A 21,974-nucleotide genomic window follows, 5' to 3' on the forward strand; every position below is an offset into this window, starting at 1 on the left:
TCTCTCAGAGTAACTCGAGGAAGTCTATCTTGACTAAGAGGAGAAAGGATTGAGGGAATAATATTTTCTTGTTTTCTTCTTATAGGAATGAGCCCAATGATCTGGAAACATCTAAATTAGCTGGGTGTCTATGATAAGAGCCTTCACATCAAGGTGGAATCGCCTCACATACCTTGACTCTTCTTATTTGAATGCTATAGGGAGGTCCATATCATTTCTTTGTCTGCTTTGAGGGAATTTCTTTATTGTGCAATCCATGTCCATGCGTAATCTTTCCAAGGATATGAACGAGGAAAAAAGGTCATTGTAGACAAGATAATTAACATTGCACATGAAAAGAAAGGAACTCTAATCTACTTGCTATGTTTGTAGGGTATTACCTATTGCACAATAGGAACTGTAACACTATATGCTACAACATAGCAGGCTGCCCTACTGGTCTGGTGAAGGACCTCCTGTCGCAAGGGCTCTATCTCTACTCTTAGTGCTGTGATCTAGCGATCATGCTTGACCCTCACCTCGGCAAGCTGTCGGTCTCACTCCGCCAGCTGAGTCTGAGCCACTATCAACTTTGACTACAACTCTGCAAGACATGCTCTCATCGACTGCCCTGTGTTGGTCCTGTTGGGACTCATTAAAATTGATTCAAGTTTAGAGGCCCAATTCAAAATTTTGCTTTGCATTTCCAAATAAGTCAGTTTGAATGACCTAGTTTGTGAGAGGTCAAAATGGAGCTCAGTTAATCATGAAGAGGTAAAAATTTCAATCATGTCCTATGCCTTTCATTTGGCCTATGAAGTGATGTGAAACTTTCAAATTTTAGTCTGGATAAGTTTACTAGGTACCCATTTCGAGGGGTGAGCTGAAAGTGCATTTTAGGCACAAATGCAAATTTTATTGAGTAGCCTATTTTGAGCGATGATATCTTTTGCCCTATTGATCTTCACAAAGAAATTCAAACTAGATTCAATTCTATGCATAAATGTGAGTTATCTTGTAAAATTTCAAGTCTTGATGAATCCATTTGCAGTTTGTGTGGTTTGACTAGTCCTTGTTTCGATAGCTAGTCGAAGCCCTATTTCGCACAAGTGTAAAAGTTGCCTCAATGAGTGTCATGCCGTAATGTTTGTTTCAGAATAATGTTGGTATAAATGGTGAGCTAAATTTCAATTTTCAAGCCTCTGCCAATTCGTTTGATTGGTTTTCAAGAGGGTTCATTGAGCTATCATTTTTAGTCTTCCACACTTTCAGTGTTATATCAGTTAATGTAGCCATTTTCATGAGTGCGCCATTTACATCTAGTCAGGCTTTTGGTCGAATTGATAATTCAAAGATTTAGTATGTACTTCAAGGTACTTGTGTTTCAAATTTGAGGACCTATCGAGGTCGTTTGATATTTTTGGGAAAGGTATCATATGTTGCCAAAACATTGACTTCATCAGGTCCGCAGTGTCGACAAAGCCAGTTGGCCATTTTCGCCGATTAATATCTCTTCACTTGGGACTTGTCTTGAGAAACTGTTTGGTATATTTCATGCTTGCATATCAGAGTACATGCCTATCAGATGGCGAGGTCCAGAAAGGTGTTTTGACCACTTTGAAAATTACGTCTTCGCGATTAAATGCGAAAATGTGGCGTAATTGCTTGAAGGTTGCAAAATTCAATCTGATGATCCGAAAACGATGCCGATCATTTCTAGAGGTATGGGTAAGGTTCCTTAAGCTTTTCAGAGGTCAGTTGCTTGAAAACAAATTTTTTTTTAGTCGGACCCACTTTGGGGCCCGACTTGGCTCATGTTTGTGCATTAAATTTTATGGCGAAATGGTCTTAAGTGCATGCTTGTATATCAATGTTAGCTCAATTGCAGTTCGCCAGTAGGATGGTGAGAGGCGATTTCGGTTACTTGTCATTTATGAATTGAATGGTTGTATATTTTGCATTCTAGTTGCAAACCTCAAATAATTCAGAAAGAAAGTCAAGTTTAGTAATATATATCATAAAGTGAAAAAGTGATGAAGCATCAGGTTTGAAATGCCATTTGAATCAACTAGAAAAGTTATACAATTTATCTATTAGATCCAATCACCCAAAACTAATGGTCCAAGATGGGCCCAAAGGGGTACATTTTGCAAACATTGACTACTCAAATTCAAGTGATGGTGTGGTGTTTCCAAATTCTTCAATTATGGGCATGAAATATAAGCACATTATGCATAGTCTTCTGGCTGCTAGGTATGCTGGTAGTTATTCATATGCAATTGTAGAGGCACACATTTGCGTTGAGAAATATAAACCAGAGTTAGAGGGCGCCATTGTCATCGCCACAAGTGGTGACAATGAAAGCACAGATGGAAGAAAACTTCCAACAAAGGCATGTAGAGCAGATAGCTCCCTCCTCCCCCACGTGAAGCTGCTGGCAGATGGCATTTTTGTTGGAAGAAACTACAGAGACCTCAGCAATTCTCACGTTCTGCACAAGTCTTCCTTCTGCGTGGTAAATAGGAACAACAAGTAGTGTGACATGGAGACTATAGCAGCTTAAGAAACTCACAAGCAAATCCAACATGCAGTAGGCAATGTGCGTGGTGAGGGGAGGCGTTGAAGAGGTTGTTTGTTGTGGGTCTTTAGTGTGGGAGAAGCATCATGGAACTTCTAAAAAATCCAAATGCAAGCAGTGATCTCCTCCTTCTCCTTACATGGTGTGTGAATTGGCGATGCCGATTTTTCAAACAAAGAAACATAGCAATGTAATTCTCTCCCTCCACGTGGGCCCTGAAGTCTCCAGGCCAGTGTTAAATTCCTCCATGAAGGTGTAGCAGCTGCAGAAACCCCAATGAATGAAATCAGCCCCCCTTTCTCCTATGTGGAATGTGGAGAATGAGGAAAGGCATTGTAATACCAATCCTCCCTCTACGTGGCTGGTGCAATATGTTTTACTCCTAGGTTGGACACAATACCCCTGGAGAAAATCAAATGCAAGGCGTTGAAACCCTAGCATCCTCCCTCTGCATGGTTGGTAAAAGAGGTAATGAAGCTTCTACAAATCCATTCTGGAATGCTATAGGGCATTAATCAACCTCGAACCTCTCCTAGCATGTGATTATGAAAAGACAAATAGAAAAATTTCCAAGAAAATCCATCAGGTGCCATGAAAGCTCAGGCAAAGCTCCAAAATGTAGTCCCAAGCTTAATGTTTTAATCCCACATTGGCTGGGCGGAGGTCTTTTTTGGTATTTAAATACAAATGTCCACCCATCTAATATGTCAAAGTCATCAAGGCTTTTGATAGACGGTGCCTGTTGGGTGCCCAAGCGGACCCCACACGCGTCGGCTTGTATCCCAAGGCAACCAGGAGGTGACAAATGGCGACAGGTGGACCCCACACAAGCATGCTTCCCGAGGTAGACGAGCGAAATTTTGTAGAGAAAGGCCGACTTAACTAGTGAGCAGGTTTGGAGCAGATCGATGGTCGGCGTGACTTCACGAAGGCGAGATGCACGAAGGATAAGGGCTACGAAATGGCAAAAAGCCCAGGGCGAAAATGCAAGGTTAAAGATCATGCAAGTCCGAGATGATCGGCGGTGCGTGTGGTTTCATGAGGCAAAGTTGCACGCCGGTTATCGTCTGTGAAATGGCGAAAGCCAAGTGGCGCTCAGGTGGCAGGTCTAGTTAGATGTCTAGCAGGCGGGTCCTGTCCCAGTGGCGGTGATGTGACACGCACGTGGCCTATAGGTGGAAAGACAAGCAAGCAGACACATGGCGATGATGAGGTGTCAGTTGAGGTGGCGTCCAATAGACCCTGTGAACCAATTGGAGGCTGACACGTGGTAAAGCGTCAGAGCACAATAGGAGCCAAAAATCAAAGTTAAATGTAGATTATTATATAGTTGAGACTATATCAAAAAAATGAAAAATTAAAATGATGTGCACACATGCGGAATTAATTCGTTCAGGGCTCAATTTTTGGCCAAAATGTGAAGTATTATATGTTTCCGGAAAGCTCTCAGAGTGAGGAATCCAATTATATAGTCAATTGTGACAAATATTAGATATTTCAGGAGTAGTTTTCATGGGAGTGAAATTCATTTGGAGAAAGGGGACACTTGGCTTGTTTTGATGAAACCTAATTTGTTCCCTCTTCTTTCAGATTCCCAATTCTTATCATTTTTTAAGGGTTCTAGAAATTTGGAAAAATGCTCCAGATTTGATGGTTTCCAATTCTGAGTTCTCTTCAATATTATATAGGGTAGGGTTTTTCTCTTGAGTAATAGAGTTCTTTCTTGCTGTAGATGTTTTGCTACAGGTTCTAGTGTATGTAAGGCATGCATAACTTCACACAGAATTCATCTCTGGATGTATTTCTTGTTGTTACAAATTGAAGGCCTTGAGGAGGTTTGAAGTTTGTCAATTTCAAGGAAGTTGTAGTGATTGTTGTAGGTATTCTTCAAGGAGGAATTTAAATTTTGTAATACATCATAGATAATGGGATATACATTTTTGCAGATCTGATGGTTTTGTGAATGAGCTGGGTAATGCATTTTTGTAAGGCATTAATGTAGGGATATTAATAATGAAGATGGGTTTGTAGTATATGCTATCATTTACAATTTGATATATGACTCTGTTGCCCTTAGATAAGGCACTGGTCTCACAAGTTTTGGGGATGTTCTTAGAGCAATATACAAATTAAAAGATAAATCTATTTCCCTTTATGTTTAGGGGTTTGTGTTCCATTCTTTCAAAGCTCTATTTCATCTTATTGTTTGTATAGATCTAACCAATCTGTAGTGTTTCCTAACCTGTTGAGCTTGTGAAATGATCTATCTGCTTATAGTTGATGCAGTTGTGTGTTTGTAATTGTTGTATTCAAAGCATCAAAGGGTGTCCCCCCAGGTCTAGCAGAACTTGAAGTGCAGGAGGATCAATTAGGATCCTATGTTATGTTGTCCAAGCCCTGATGTGTTTTGTAGATTGAAATTGGCCATTTCATAGAAGGATTGCAGGTGTTCTTGGGTTATCACTTTTGGTGAACAACAAGTCCCCTGCTCTTTAGCAGGCTCTCCACCCCCATCTCCACCCTGCTCATCCCTCTGTTGCCAAACCTGTCTCGGAGTTGCTTGCTCCTCCTCAGTCCCACCCAATCTCACTCCTACACACCCTAGGGATCTATCGTCACCCCTCTGCTGTCCACCTTCAACTGGAACCCTGCTGCTACTAGCAGTAGGATCACCACCTGTTCGCCTTGGAGCCTCAGCTCTCTGTCCCTGTCCCTGTGTTGGTGTGGGGGCATCATCCTCAACATCCTCAATATGAGGAACCTTCTCTGTTGAATCTGTGAATTGAGGGAATGGATGCTGCTGAAACCAATCCCTGAACTGGGGCAATACCCCCACATCCGCCACATCATCCTTATAGTCCCATGTCAGTCGCTGGAGACCAGTCAGCTCCTATATAGCCAAGGCATAGGATAACCGTGGAGACCATCCCTGTCTCTCCTCATCCGCATAACGCGCATAAGATGTATACTCCTAGGATATCCCCTGAGGCCGGCCATACTGTCTCATCACCCGTGAAATGATGAATCGCTCAACAATGGTCCGTGATCTCCTGATGAGAGGACGTGTAACAAAAGGGTCCCTACGAACCAGCTGCCAGTCATCCCATGGCTCTAAGCCCCTGTATGGTCTCCATACTATGACTATCAAGTCATCAAGATGTCATCTCCAAAAATTTGTCTTGCCCAGATGGGGCTGTGTAATATTATCAGCATACTTGTATATAATCGGCTGCCCAAGCTCTCTACTATCAGCTACCACCAGCCGACAAACAAGAATGTGCTCCCAAGCCCAAACCTATAAAATATATACACCCGCAACCATGCTCCTACCATCTCTATACACAATCTGATGCATCTCTCGATACATGTGAGCCAATATACAAGAACCCCAACCAAGGCTTTGAGGGGTCTCAACCAATCTCTCCAACATCTGACCCCATCCACACTGGAAACCCTGCTGCCCTCTATCTGGCATCAAAAAACAACCAATGAAACCTTCTAGAACACAAGCCAGCGGAAACTCCTCACTGTATCTACTCATCAATATGTCCCAACTGATGGAACGGGTCAAAATGTCCGGATCCTTGAATACATGCCTAACCGCCTGTAATCCAGGTAATAATGTGGTATCATAATCTACCTTATCCCCAACAAAAGGGCTACGAAGGATCCTGTACACATCCTCGGGAGTGATAGTCAACTCCCCCATTGGCAAATGAAATGTGTTATGCTCTGAGTGAAAATGTTCAACCAATGCTATGAGCATACCATGATTAACACGGATATCAGGTAATCTCAAAAGATGAGTCGAATCACATAAATCAACCTAAGCGTGCTCAACCTCAGATAAATGTTGTACTAATACCATGGTGGGAGGATATATGCATCTGAAGAGAATAGGAGGTAATCAAACCTGCAAAAAACCAACAACTAACATCAGAAAACATTCGAAATAAGCCAAGACGAGAAATAAAACATCACCCAAATCCAACTAAGTCAAGTGCAAAATCAAAATTTCAAGTTTAGACCTTAAAAAATGCTCATTGTTTCCCGAACGACAAAACACAGAAGGGCAGCATCTCGTATGAGTCAGGAATGGCTCTCGTAAGATAAAACATTCCCAAATGACAAATTATAAGACCCCACAGGACAAAATGGTATTTTTACTGACATGTCGTAGACACAAGGGTAGGGTCCGAACGATAAATCTAATGGTCCCAAATGATAAAAGAAAATTTACTAGTTACTCGTACAAGACAGGATCCTGTCTCGCACGATAAAACATAAGACCCGACCCCAAACATGCAAAAAACTTGAAAAATGAACAAAAAAATTCAAAATTCAAAACATAAAGAGGCTTAAGATCGATCACTTACTGCAGGCTCATAGTTTTAGGGTCGATTATGACGTCTCTGGTGCTCTAATCGATGCTGATGAGTAGGGACCACCATTTTCTTCACAGAAGGCTTTTTGAATTTTCAAATTTTGGAAGGTTAAAATGATTTGAAAATGACACTTTTGCCCCATATATAGCCAAAACCATAATTTTTCAACTTTCTTCGATGGACATGAAAATTGTACCCTTAGCTAATTTGATTGTTTTGATTCCATTTTCGGGATCGAAATCAAAATTCGAGATCATTTTGCTAGTCAATTTCACAATTTGGACCACTTAGCGGTTTTTCATCAAATGGTCATTCTTTCTTCAAATTGCGCTCAATTTCAATGCTAAATCTTAATTCAATTTCATTCTACACATCAACTTTACGATGAACTTTGTGCTCAATTTATTATCGATCAACCAAATTTTTCAAAAATTCCTCAACATTATTCTTTGTGCTCAAATCATCATCATCGCTAAAGAAATTGCCTCACTATCTTTCGATTTCGCTCCTAAGGGGGCATACTCATGACCTTATGACCTCACATTCTTCAATGTCGAGAAAATTTTCAAATCTTCATCGAAAGTCGAGCAAAACATCTTTTTCAACTAAAGAAAATCAATCAAATCCTCATTGCTAGGCGCATCTCAACTTCATCGCTTTATATCAAGTTGAGATATCTCGATCATCTGAATCAAATCAATCTCTAGGGGCATATTAGTTTCATCGCTTCAAATCAAGCTGATATTTGTCTTCATTTGAATCAATCTCTTAACGTTAATCAGTTTCATCACTTTTCATCAAGCTGATTATTCATTTAAACTCAATCAAGGGTTTAAAGAGTATCTTTGATCACACTCAATCTAAGCAGGTGTTCAATATTCGTCGCTTTGGATCAAGTTGGACAGTTTATCTTCACTCATCGTATCTTGATCAATCAAGTTCAAGATCGATTTTTATCATCACTCACTGTATCTAAGTTCAATCAAGTCCTAGATCAGTAAGATTCGCTTCTTGATCAATCAAGTTGAAGTTTGATATCTTTTGTTTTCTATAGTTCCTAAGTTCAATCAAGTTCGGGATCGGTATCTCTTTAATTAGACTTCATTCAGCTTCGTCGCTTCAAATCAAGCTTAACACCTTTCTTTCATCTAGTTCGTGATCAATCAAACTTAGAACTTGTATCTCCTAGACATAAACTATTCTTTGAACCAACGCGCTGCTCACACATTAATTCAAACAAGGGCAAATGTAATACCCTAAAAATCGTTATCTAAACCATGAGCCCCTAATCTCGACAACGTCACGAAGGTCCTAACCAAAGGCAATTAAATCAATCTTGAGCACATAATTAATTTCTTAAATCATCAATGTCACATGGAAAATCAATCACTCAATATTAATTAAATATTTATTTAATTAATTGATCATTCCAAGTAAATCATTTCAAACAATTATCTTATTTATTTTATTAAATATCCTAGAATATTTAATTAAATAAATCAATTTGCCATAAATCTTCAAAAAAGGAAACAAATCAAGAAAGAGGAATTGGAAATTATGAGCACAAATCTTCAAAAAAGGGAAATAAATAAAAAAAGAATTAATTGACCAAGAAAGAATTAAAAATTGAGAAAATAAATTATTTAGAGATAATCTTGAAAAACAAATTAAAAATTGATAAATAATCTCAAAGAAAGCAATGAAAACAATTAATTATTAAAATTGAATGAAATAGAGAATAAATCAGTTTTTCCCGATTTTATCTTAATTTTAGTTCAATTTCCTTTAAAACCAATAAAAGCATCCAATCACATCAATTCACCTAGAGTGTGCTTCCTCTTGGAAAATCTTGACCACTCATCATCATTTGATCTCAGCCTTTGGTTTCTTTTTGAATTTTCTATAAATTCGAGCCTTCATCTCTCATTCAAAAATCCTAGAGAATATATTGTTATTATACTATTTTTGCTCTAGGTTCATTGAGAATTTGCATTGAGATATTGCATATAAGTTATTTCATATTGCTTAAATCATTTAGTTTAATATTGCTTAATTAATGTTAGATTAATCTTGCATTCATTTAGCTCATATTTATGCTCATATAGATAAAAATCCTTCATTTAGATGTTGTCTAGTCACTGGATATCTTAGCAATCTGAGAGAAATCTAAACTTGCATTTACTAGAAGGAAATGGGTCGCTTTGTAATAATTTATTATTTATTGATTATTGATTTACTAACCATGCATCTAATGACTTAACTGAAGTGTTGTGTATTTCAGATACAGATACATGTCCACTTTTCACACACACACAGATAACTAGAGAGAGAGGAGGGATGGAGGGAGAGGTAGAGGGGAAATAGGCGAGATAGAGAGAAGTAGAGAGGAAGGATGAAATGATAGATGAAGGGAGATGTATGTATAAATATATAGGGAGGGGGGGTATATAGAGAGAGAGGATGGGGAAGATAAATATAATAAAGTAAGTCACTGTGACCTCCATGTTGAGTTTCTTTAATGAGATAATCATGAGGTTTGGTGCTCAGTCCAATATCATTTTTGTTGGCATATGTGTAGAGTTTGATGACATTGTATGTTGTCATTGATGTCAATATGCTGAAGTATGAACTAATATATTAAAGTAAACAAACTGGCAAGGGAACCGGTATGATGATGTGAATCGGTATATGTGAAAAAGTGAAGCGGTATGTTTGTTCAAAGTGAACCGGTATATGGAAAGTCTTATATCGGGGTTTCATTTAGTATGACTACCGGTTGGTAGTCTCAACTTCAGGGTTTCTAGTTGATGCATTTCAAGTCTCTGTGATTAAACCAATGACATCTTGTGATAGGTTAGCATTGAAATGAAGATTAGATCATGTTGCCACGTCAGCCTTATGTGCATGAAGGATTTTTTTGAGGATCTTGCATGGAGATTGATCCTATCTACCTCAGGAATGTGCGTGGTCTCTGTAAATGGTGGATAGCACGTGATGGGTTATCAGCTTCCAGAAGTGGCAAACAAAGAATGATGGAGAACATCTTGAGATGTGTTCAAAATTGTTTTTCACTATGCAAAGTGTTTGAGTGGCTAGGATGATGAATACTAAGAGGGGGGAGTGAATTAGTATGCCGAAAATCTCTATACTTAAACAATTTACTATTCTAACAGTAAACCGGTAAAGAAGTTTAGCAAATAAATCAGTTAGCACATATGCAAACCAATTAGCAAATAATGCATTCACCCACAGAAGCACAAACACCATAACACAAGATATTTTGACGTGGAAACCCAAGTGGAAAAAACCACGGTGAGATGAAACTCACAAGTAACTATTTGTAGAATAGGAACCAGACCTGTTAAGGTCATACAATGTTCTTTACTAGAACAGATCCTGTTAGGAATCTCAATCTCTATTAGGAGATAAGTCTGATTAAGGACTACCTTGCTAGAGGATTTTAGATCCACAGATCTGAACCACCTTGTTAGAGGATTTACAAAAAGGATTTTTGGGCCTACCTGGTTAAGGGCTTCAGACTTGTCGAAGATGTGATTAATCAACAAGTGACTGATCTAGCAAATAGCACAGATTGCTTGATTAGATCCTTGATAGCTCATTCCTAATGCATTCCAGCATTACTTCAGTCTTCAACACGTTCATACTCCACCTTTTTCTTACAGACATGAACTTCTCTTCTATAATCTCACTTACAAAAATTCATTAACCACCTTAAACCCTCGCAACAACCTAAAACCCTAGACATGATTTCCTTAAAAAGGAATCTGATTTCATGTCGGTCCAATAGGATTACAATACAATTTCCTAGGTTCAATGCATCTAGGCATATTTGGTAACATGACACAAAAGGCACCGCTAGAGTGTCGACATTGCCAAACAATCGGTGGATGGTAGCTCATCACAAAATGTTGGTTGTTAACTCATCACAGAGTATTACCGGTTCAAACAAAATACCGGTTTAAGCAAAATACCGGTTGCTAGTTTGACAAAATGAAGACTGGAAAATATGAGTTGTGCCGCTTCGTTCCTTTGTACTGCTTGATATCCTCGAACCACTTGGGGTCGTCATACCACTTTAGATCAGTAAACACTTTCTGCAAAACACCGATAGTCTAAAGACTATAATACATCATACCAGTTGAGCTTTAACTCATACATACAAAAAGTGATCTCACAGCAAGTGTGTGTCTATCAATGACAATCACAACATAATCATAAAAAATGCCAACAATCTCCCCCTTTGGCATTGATGGCAACACTTAGGAAAATTTTGACATCTAATTGTTCTACAATAAAGAATATGCCATAATCAAAATTACCCCCCCTAAGCATATACACTATCCCTTTTGCAGAAAATGCAATGTATACTACTCAACAGAAATAACATGAAAGTATACATCAAAGCATCAAAATTTATATACTTCTCCCCCTTTGCCAACAATGACAAAAAAAAAATTGCAGACTAACCCCTGTTTCATGAGTATTAAAATAATAAGTGTTTATGACAATAAAGAGTAAAATTTGTCAAAAACTGATTTAAAGTTCTGCAAAAATTGCTTCATGGATAAGGACCATGACTCAAGTAGGGATGTAGCCACTTCTTTCTCTGTCTCCATCTGGGAGACTTGTTCTTCCATGGCATCTATTGTACTCATTTCTTGAGTGACCATTAGGGCATCAAGATTTAGATAGCATTTTTGGAGAATTTGCAGTCTTGGCAGTAGGACCAGTTGAAGTTCCTACAAATTTCATGTTTGGTTGCTTATCTTTGCCTCTAGTCTTGAAGACTGAAGTCGAAGCCGGTGAACAGTTTGTCCATAGGTGGAGAAGGAGTCATAGGGCATCTTGAAGGTGCTAATAAATGACTACATATCAGTTTGCAATTTGTCCTTCTGAGTGAGCACATCATCACAGAATAAATGAGGTTGAATTATCTTACTGAGTAGAAGATTTCCCTCATTCATTTCATCTCTAATGTCCTTCTATGCCTTCTGGAGATCAGACCGGAGCTCTGTTAATTTTCTCACCAAGGCAGTGTCCAGAGCCTTTTGATGTGCCTTCTTGGCATTTGCTTCTGCAACCTCTTCCAGGCTTTGCACCTAGTCTTCTACTACTGTACATAGGAGCTTCAGTTGAGCAAGTGAGGAATCAGTACTAGGAAGGTTCGTACTAGGTATCAAATTGGTAAGTGTCTCCACTGCAGTTTGGATAACATCTTCCTCTTTTTCCTCCTTACAACATCCAATCGCTCTTGAGCAAGCTTAATGCTCTACAACAACTCTAATTCATTTGTAGACTGGAGGTCAATAGGACTGCTAATGTCAGCCAATTTAGCCTGACTACCTGTTGCCATTGGGGTCTCCACCTGTGTGCTCTTTACCGCTGCTTCCTTGTCCTTAGCTTTTTGCTTCTCTTCTTGAGCCTTCCTCTGCTCCTCTTCTTCTTTCTTTCTTTTATCTTCTTCTTGTCTCTTCTCTTCATTTTTTTGCTTCTTCTCTTCTTCATCTTTCTTCTTCTCCTCTTCCTTCTTTCTCTTCTCCTCATCCCATTTCTTCTCTTCCTCTTTCCGCTTCTCCTCTTCTTTCTTTTCCTCTTCCTTCTTCTTCTTCTCTTCCTCTTGTTTCTTGTTTTCCTCTTCTCTTGACTTCTTCTCCTCCTCTTTTCTCGTATCTTCTTCATCTATCTTATTTTCCTCTTCTTTTCTCTTATCCTCTTCATCTTTCCTCTTTTCCTCCTCTTTTCTCTTATCCTCTTCCTCTTTCTTCTTTTTCTCCTCTTTTTTCTTATCTTCTTCATCTGCCTGTTTCTTCTTTTCTGCTTCCTGTTGCTTCTTTCCTTCTTCTTCCTACTTCTCATGTCCTGTTCCTTCTGATGGTGTACCCTGAGTAATATTTTCACCATCTAAGGCATCAACATCAATGGGGTCCATTTATTCTATGACCGGTTCACCTTCACTGTTATACACCTCATCCGGTTTGCCAGTTTCTGGCTCTTGCTCAGTTTTCCTATTGGCTTCAACCACTTGGTGCATCTTTAGAGCTTCTTGACCATGAGTATGTGTATCTTTTATCACTTCATGAACCTTTCCTTCCAGTAACAGGAGTCTTCTTCTTCTCATGAAGAAGAGGCCTTTGTATTTATTCATAACCTTGAAAAGTTCTGAATTTGATACATCAGGAAAATATTGAGCAAATATTTCCTCCCTCATTTCCTGTTCCTTTTCTATGGCAATGCGCCATTTGTTGTCTAAAGAATTATACAAAGAATCCGGTGTCTCAAATCTAATTTCTGAAGGCGATCGGTTGTTTCCACATAAATACTTAATGATTTCTTGTTTAACTTCTTCCTTTTCATTATCATTGAAGTCATCAAAACAATCAATTAAATCATTTAGCAATTTTCTCCTAATATTATTTATAGCTCTTTGACAATCTGTCAAAGGTTTGTAAGAAGAAATATCAATATTTACCAGTGCAGATGTTGCCGGTTCATTCTTTGTCCTTTTCTTCATTTGCCTAGTCATCTTCTTAGGCAGTTCTTCTGACACAGTTTCTTCTGAGTTCAGTGTACTACTTTTTGTCTTCCACTTCCTTTCAAAGACTTTGGTAGGTGCAGCTTCTGGTTTCTTCTTAGCTGGTGACCACTTGGTCACTTTGGGACTGGCTGTAGTAACCGGTGCCGATGCTGAAGGCACTACCTTTCCTTTCTTTTCTGAGGGTTCTTCAACCGGTGTAACCCTTTCCAGATAGGTGTCGGTTCTCTTTGCCTTAGGATCAAGGGGTGAGGTGATTAGCATAGAAGCATACCCATCCAACATATCATACATTACCTCATAGCCCATAGGCTCCACTTCTTCCTGCCTAGGCTCAATGGCCTCCATTATGCATTCATCCACTTTGATGGTGAAGCAAATGTCTTCCTCATACTTTTTGACTATGTCACCGGATATCCTTATCCTTTGGCTCCTCTTGCGTCTGAACTCATCAAAGTATTTGTTCAGTGCTTCCGGATTGCCGGTTCCAACTACTTGTAGACTCTCCTTGATTTGTTTTGTCATCGGTTGGTCGGCAGACCACTGAATGTCACCTACTCCTAGAAAGTAGCCTTGGAAGTAAAAGAATAAACCAACCAATAGTTGTCCAAACTTAAATCTCAGTGCATTGTCCTGTTTGATCAACTTAAGATTCAACATAAGTTGTCTTTGCATACAAGTGCATAGATCAAATGATGCATCTTCCTTGATCATCTTGTAAGCAACATTTACTGCTGCAGTAGAGACATAATTAATTCTGCTAGCAAAGAATGTCTGGTAACCTATCACCATGCAGGCATACTTCACCAGATTGTCCTTGATTGAGTTGACAGTCATTCCACGTGAGTCGCTCACTGAACTGGTGAGCTTGGACATTTCAGTCTTTCTAACCTTCCTTAGGGTTGGCACTTCCCTTGTGTTACGAAAACTAGTGACGACATGAATCGCTTCCGGTGTAATATCATGCATTTGCTCTAGGTACATCTTATCACCGTGTACCCTGCTTAGAATAATGTGAATGTGATCATCCGAAAATTCTTCAAGAAAATAAACTACATTATGAAGTTTCTTCCTTTCCAGAATGCTGAATTCTAGTTTAATCTTCTTATCCTTTCCATAGAATAAGCTCAGTTGTGAATGGATTACAAGAGACCCTAGGTCTTCGATTTTGCAGTCTATGTAATCGGAAATGCCTTCTTCTACTATAACACCAACAGGTACTTGAGACAAGGCATTGTATTTTGACTTTCATTTAATGAAGTCCATAGAATCAATGGGTGTACTAGAGCTATCATGTGATGCTGAAGCCATGATAAAGAGAGAATTTTGAAGAATACCTTTGTAGATTGAAATTTAGGGCTTCAAAATTTGAACTATGCTTCACACTCCTTTGGTTGCAGAGATATTGCTTTGCATTCTACTCTCCTTCAGCAGATGTTAGCTTCAGATTCTTCTTCAGGTTTTTGATAGACTCCTTGAATCACTGTGTAAATCACTTTTCTTCACTCTGCACTTGAAAAACTTATTCGCTCAAAAAATGATAAGTGAGAAATGATTTGAAAATTCCTTTTAAACATGTTCTCCACCTACCATAATAAATGCTCCACTATTAGGGCAAAAAACCCTAATTTGCCTTTTACCATTTCTGGTCCTTTACCAGTGTAAACTGGGGGTTTGAAGTATTTCATTGATTGCTCCCCCTAACCTTTTCTGATGCTTAGTTTGTCAGTTTCGTGATTTCCACACTAGGTGCAGAAACCGGATCTTCATGCAACACTGCTAGTTTCATTTTCTAGGTTTTGTTCATATCCACTTGAATAGTTTCAATATCAATCTTTCCTTGCGGAGTGACCAACATGTCATCTAATATGTTCTTTCTTGTTCTGTAGAATCTGCCAATGTGACCTGTTTTGTTGCAATGATAGCAGACCATTCCAGGTGCTCTCCATGGTCCACTATTCATGTTACCATTCTTCCTCCTGCATGTTGCAGTAGTGTGACCATGACAATGACAAATCATAGAGATTGCTCTCCATCCAGTTGCCTCTTGATAGCCACCGCTACCTGACTGATGATTAAAGGTATAAAACCGGTTGGGATTCTAGTTCACAAAAGGTTCCGGACCAACTCCTTGAGTCCTTTGAGGATATCTTTTAGTGTTGTTCATAACAGACTTGCATTCAGATGCTCTATGCCCAAACTTGTTGCATGCATAACAATTAACATTGAACTTATTGGATCTAGGTACATTGTTTATAAAGTAAGGAAAATTATTGTAGGCTTTGCTCCTACACACATTAGCAGTATATCCTTCTTTAAGACAGTTAAAGAAAACATGTTTGAACTTTTGCTTACCTTTACCTTTGAATGTCAGTTGCTTCTTCGATGCTTCTGCATTTGCACAAGAGGTCTCACCTTCCTCATGACTAGAGTAACCAAGTCCATCAGTATTCTTGATAGGTTTGGCCGATTCAAGCTTTTTCTCTAGCTTAACAGTACTCTTGTTGAACTTAGCAAGTATTTCCTTTGACTCGGAGAGTTCTTTGGAAATAGCAGCATTTGTTTCCATCTCTATCTTTTACCAGGTCTTCAACTTTCCTCCAGTTCTCAAGCTCTTGACACATTTAGATAGTCAGTCCTTCCAACTCCTTTCTTAGGTTGGAATTGGATTCATTCAGCTTTTCTACTTCTTGAATTAGGGATTCCATGTCCACTTCATTAGAGGAACTATTTTCAGTTAGCTCCATCAGTTTTTCAACATGTTCTCTCCTTTTTGCCTGGGAGGCTTTATATTTGACCATAAGTTCATCATAGGCTTGCTCAAACTGAGTGAGCCGATGAGTAAGTTCCCTCATAGTGTATTCCCCCATATCTCTTTCCAAGTGGTTAAACTTATAGAAAGGTTGGCTCTAATACCAATTGATGAATACTAAGAGGGGGGGTGAATTAGTATGCTGAAAATATTTGTACTTAAACACTTTACTATTTTAACAGTAAACCGGTAAAGCAGTTTAGCAAACAAACTGGTTAGCACATATGCAGACCAAATAGCAAATAATGCATTCACCAACAGAAGCACAAACACCATAACACAAGATATTTTGATGTGGAAACCCAAATGGGAAAAACCACGATGAGATGAAACTCACAAGTAACTATCTGCAGAATAGGAACCAGACCGATTAAGGTCATATAATGTTCTTTACCAGAACAGATCCTGTTAGGAATCTCAATCTCTGTTAGGAGATAAGTCTGATTAAGGACTACCTTGCTAGAGGATTTTAGATCCATAGATGTGAACCACCTTGTTAGAGGATTTACAAAAAGGATTTTTGGGCCTACCTGGTTAAGGGCTTCAGACTTGTCAAAGATGTGAGTAATCAACAAGTGAGTGATCTAGCAAATAGCACAGATTGCTTGATTAGATCCTTGATAGCTCATTCCTAATGCATTCCAGCATTACTTCAGTCTTCAACACATTCATACTCTATCTTTTTCTCATAGACATGAAATTCTCTTCTATAATCTCACTTACAAAAATTCATCAACCACCTTAAACCCTCGCAACAACCTAAAACTCTAGACATGATGTCCTTATAAAGGAATATGATTTCATGTCAGTCCAATAGGATTACAATACAATTTCCTAGGTTCAATGCATCGACATATTTGGTAACACGACACAAAAAGCACTACCAGAGTGTCGGCACCACCAAATAATCGGTGGATGGTAGCTCATCACAAAATGTCGGTTGGTAACTCATCACAACGTATTACCAGTTCAAACAAAATACTGGTTTAAGCAAAATATCGGTTGCCGGTTTGACAAAATGAAGACTAGGAAATATGAGTTGTGCTGCTTCATTCCTTCGTACTGCTTGAGATCCTCGAACCGCTTGGGGTCTTCATACCACTTCAGATTGGTAAACACTTTCTGCAAAACACCAATAGTCTAAAGACTATAATACATCATACTGGTTGGAACAAATACTGGTTGAGCTTTAACTCATACATACAAAAAGTGAGCTCATAGAAAGTGTGTGTCCATCAATGACAATCACAACATAATCATCAAAAATGCCAACACAGGATTGGACCGATTGTATTGATAACCTAAATGTTTAGGGTTTAGGGTTTATGCTACCGACCTATCTATTTCCTATAAGGTCGATGATGATTTGCATTATGAGGTTGTTGGAAAATGTTATGTGTGTATCCAAATAAAGAGATACTTGATTCTTTCTAGATTGGAGAAGTGTGTTGATACCTATAGAGTGTGATTGCAGAAGAAAAGGAGCTAAGTGGATCTACCTTGGCATTGAGTGCTATTATCAGATTAGTGTATTACGTGTTGACTTCTAACCATTTCAGCAGTTGGAAAATCCCTGAACCAGGTAGCTTTAACATGCTTTGTGTAAATCCTTTAACAGGGTCACACAATTCAATGAGTTCTTCAAATCCTCTTGCGAGGTAACCTTTAACAAGATTCTAACCTTTAACTGGGTATTTAGCCATCCCTTAACTGGGTGATCCCTAGCAGGATCGGTTCCTAGCAGAACCTATTGTAAAGTCCTTCATCGGATTAGGCTCCAAACAAAGCGGACTTCAAAAGAGTTCAAAGAACAGCTTGTGGGTATTCATCCCCATCGTGGTTTTTCCCAGTTGGGTTTCCACGTGAAAAATCAGTGTGTCATGTGTGATGCCTTTTCATGTGATGATTAGTTTTTTTTGTGAAGTGGTAATGCATGTTGAACTAGTGGTCTTTATATTTCTGATGTATTACCTATTTATGCATATGGGTAAGTGGAAAGGAGATATTAGGTGTGGTGAAGATCTAAGTGTTAACCAGTTTATGTCTTTCACAGTCATTTTGTGTTTTACTGGTAGTACTTTGTTTTAGATCAGTGATATTGTTTACCAATTAGTGCAGTCTTTGTTGTTTGAGTTGTTGAAAAAAGGCTTTTGTATATACTGATTCACCCTCCCCCTCTTAGTATCTATTGAGTACTTTTTATTCATTATTATTTATCAATTGGTATCAGAGCATCCTCCAGGTCCTCTGTGTTGTAAGCTTAACCGCTTGAGGAAAAGATCCTATTCTAATGATGAAGAGGGAAGGTCCTAAGTTTAATAGAGACAACTTTAAGATATGGAAGGACAGAATGAAAATATACATCAAAAGCATGGGTGTTCAACACTGGAACTATGTTGAGAATACTTATGTTGTCCCTACCAGTACTCTCACCGATGACCAAAGAAGAGAAATTCAAGAGAATGGGCAAGTAATGGAAGCTCTTATCAACAGCCTATTTGATGGTGAGTTTATATATGTTCAAGATAAAGACAATCCCAAAGATGTATGGGATACTTTGGAGTCTATCTATGGCGGTGATGAACATGTAAAGCAGGCTAAAGAAGAAAGCCTTAGAGGAAAGTTTGAAGATATGTGAATGGTTGAAGAAGAGACCATTCAACAATATTGGATAAGGATTAAAACTATTGTTGGAGACATCAAGAGTGTAGGAGGTACAATGGATGATTCCATCATTGTCAGCAAAGTTTTGAGAACCTTATTACTGGTCTATGCAATAAGGGTTGCTGCTATTCAGGAGTTGAGATCTATTGACAAGACAAAGGTGTCCCTTGATTCTATCATTGCTAAGTTGACTGCTTATGAGCTAAACAGTTATGATGGTAGTGTTTAGAAGGCTGATTCAGCTTTTAAAGCATCTACTGCACTATCTAGAAAGGGTAAAGAAGTTAGTACCAATTGTGAACCTAGACAAATCAGAGATATGGATGATGAGGAAATCTTGATGGAATTTGATGCTCTTCTAGCCAAGAGACTTCCTAAGGGAACTGGTAAATACAAAGGTAAGCTCCATTTGAAATGCTTTTCTTGCAATAGGATTGGACACATTTCTGTTAACTGTCCTAATGGTGATAATAAGGACAAACCAGAGAGGTTCAAAAAGTTCAAATGAGGAAATAGGAGAAACTGTCTTGTTGTAGTTGATGAAGGTGTCACTGATGATGAATCAGAAGATGAAGAAAGTGAAGACATAGTATTTGTAGCTATCAAGGAAGATGTGTCAGACAAGAAGGCTCTTGTCTCCTGCTTTGATAATTCTAATGAATGTATTATTGATAGTGGTTGTTCTCACCACATTACTGGTGACCGGAGAAAGTTTATGTCTTTGGAAGAGTATGATGGAGGTGTAGTACGATTTGGTAATGATGCACCTTGTATGGTAAAAGGAAGAGGATACTGTGGTAAGAAACAAAGCCAGATTGGTGTGTAAGGGTTATGCTCAAGAAGAGGGAGAAGACTATGGAGAAACATTTTCTCCAATAGCCAGATTGGAAGGAGTTCGAATGCTTCTTGCATATGCAGCCTTCAAGGGATTCAAAGTGTATCAAATGGATGTAAAATCTACATTCCTGAATGGAATACTTGAAGAGGAGGTGTATATAGAGCAACCAGATGGATTTTCCCTATCAGAAGATAGTGACATGGTTTGTAGGCTACATAAAGCCTTATATGGATTGAAGCAGACACCTAGAGCATGGTATTAATGCTTACACTCACATCTTGTAAAGATTGGATTTGAAATAACAAGTGAAGATAGCAATATCTATCTGAAGTCAGAAGGAGATCAGATCCTGATCTGTGAAGTGTTTGTTGGTGACATAATTTTTGGTGGAGATGACAAGATGAGTCATGCATTTGCAGATGAGATGAAGAAGGAATTTGAAATGTCACTAATTGGAGAGATTAAGTTCTTCATTGGACTACAAGTTGAATAAATGAAAGATGGCATCTTTATCACTCAATCCAAGTATGTCAAAGAGGTGTTGAAGACCTTTGGCATGGAAGACAACAAACCGATTGGTACACCGATGGTGACCGGTTGTAAATTGTCAAAAGAAGATGACTCAATGTTGGTGAATGAGAAAGAATACCAGTCAATGATTGGTAAGTTGCACTATGTAGTACATAGTAGACCAGACATTGCACATGTAGTGGGCATTACTGCATGTTTCCAGAAAAGTCCAAGAGAATCCCACTTGGTAGTAGTCAAGTGAATTCTTAGATATTTGAAGGGAACTATAGACTATGGATTGTGGTATCCATACAGTAATGATTTCAACCTCAAAGTGTTTACAGATGTTGATTGGGTTGGTAATGTGGATGACCAGAAGAGCACAACTGGTGGTGCATTTTTTCTTGGTGGTAGACTAGTTTCATGGATGAGTAAGAAGCAGAGTTGTCTCTCAGTCTACAACAAAAGCAGAATATGTAGCAGCATTTATGAACTGCACTTAGACAATTTGGATGAAGCATGTATTAAGTGGTTTCAAAGTCCCTATATCTGAACCAGTAAGTATATTTTGTGACAAAACAAATGCAATTAATATTTCCAAGAATCCAGTTTTGCATGCTAGAACCAAGCACTTTGAGCTCAAGTATTATTTCTTGAGGGAGAAGGTTCAGAACAAAGAAGTTGTATTGGAACATGTTTCCAGTAAGGAGCAGTTAGCAGATATATTCACCAAGCCTCTACCAAAGGCTACATTTACCTATTTGAGAGGTGAATTAGGGGTATTGCCCCTTCAAGAGGTGAACTAAAGGTTTGTGCTCCACATCAGTCAGTTATTGCATTGTCAAATATTTTTAGGATTGGTGTGATGAAGGTTGCTACTCCTCAGGGGGAGCAACACAGTGAAACATAACTATTTGTGCCTCCACTTTGGCATTGTTGTCAAAGGGGGAGATGTGAAGTGGAGAATATATCTGCAGTATCAGGGAGAAGATGTGAAGTAGAGAGATATCTTTGTATATTGCCATCAATGCTAAAGGGGGAGTTTGTTGGCATATGTGAAGAGTTTGATGACATTGTATGTTGTCATTGATGTCAATATGCTGAAGTATGAATCGGTATATTAAAGTAAACCAACTGGCAAGGGAACCAGTATGATGATGTGAACCAGTATATGTGAAAAAGTGAAGCGGTATGTTTGTTCAAAGTGAAATGGTACGATGGAATGTGAACCAGTATATGGAAAGTCTTATATCGGGGTTTCATTTGGTATGACTACCAGTTGGTAGTCTCAGCATCAAGGTTTCTAGTTGATGCGTTTCAAGTCTCTATGATTCGACTGATGACATCTTATGATGGGTTAGCATTGAAATGAATATTAGATCATGTTGCCATGTTAGCCTTGTGTGCGTGAAGGATTTCCTTGAGGATCTTGCATGGAGATTGATCCTATCTACCTTGGGAATGTGCGTAGTCTCTGTAAATGGTGGAGAGTGTGTGATGGGTTATCATCTTCCAGAAGCAGCAAAGAATGAACGATGGAGACCGTCTTGAGATGTGTTCAATATTTTTTTTTCACTATGCAAATTGTTTGAACAGTCAGGATTGGACCGACTGTATTGATAACCTAAATTTTGAGGGTTTAGGGTTTATGCTAC

Source organism: Cryptomeria japonica, chromosome 5 (genome assembly GCF_030272615.1).
Source record: "Cryptomeria japonica chromosome 5, Sugi_1.0, whole genome shotgun sequence".
In the NCBI taxonomy this organism is placed as follows: Eukaryota; Viridiplantae; Streptophyta; class Pinopsida; order Cupressales; family Cupressaceae; genus Cryptomeria; species Cryptomeria japonica.